General features: G+C 30.0%; 1 pseudogene; it reads right to left on the reverse strand.

Moving 5' to 3' along the window:
• LOC18041181 overlaps positions 1 to 230 on the reverse strand; it is a 9125-nt pseudogene that overhangs the window by 2358 nt on the left and 6537 nt on the right.

Raw genomic sequence — 230 nt, forward strand, 5'->3', positions numbered from 1 at the left:
TACCACTAGCTAATACAGAATATTTATCCAATAAATTTTAACCTTTTAGAAAATAATGACTTTTTGTTCGTAAAAAATAATCCAAGTCGTGAAGGCAATGGAAATATAACTTTAAGCTCTATAAAAATTGAAAAATTGATTATAAAATTCTTGCACGTACCTTTTCAACCAAGCCACTAGTCGTTCTTTTATGGCTCACCATGAATTCAGGACATCTAGATATCCATAGC

This window comes from Citrus clementina, unplaced genomic scaffold (genome assembly GCF_000493195.1).
Source record: "Citrus clementina cultivar Clemenules unplaced genomic scaffold, Citrus_clementina_v1.0 scaffold_5, whole genome shotgun sequence".
Taxonomy (NCBI): domain Eukaryota; kingdom Viridiplantae; phylum Streptophyta; class Magnoliopsida; order Sapindales; family Rutaceae; genus Citrus; species Citrus x clementina.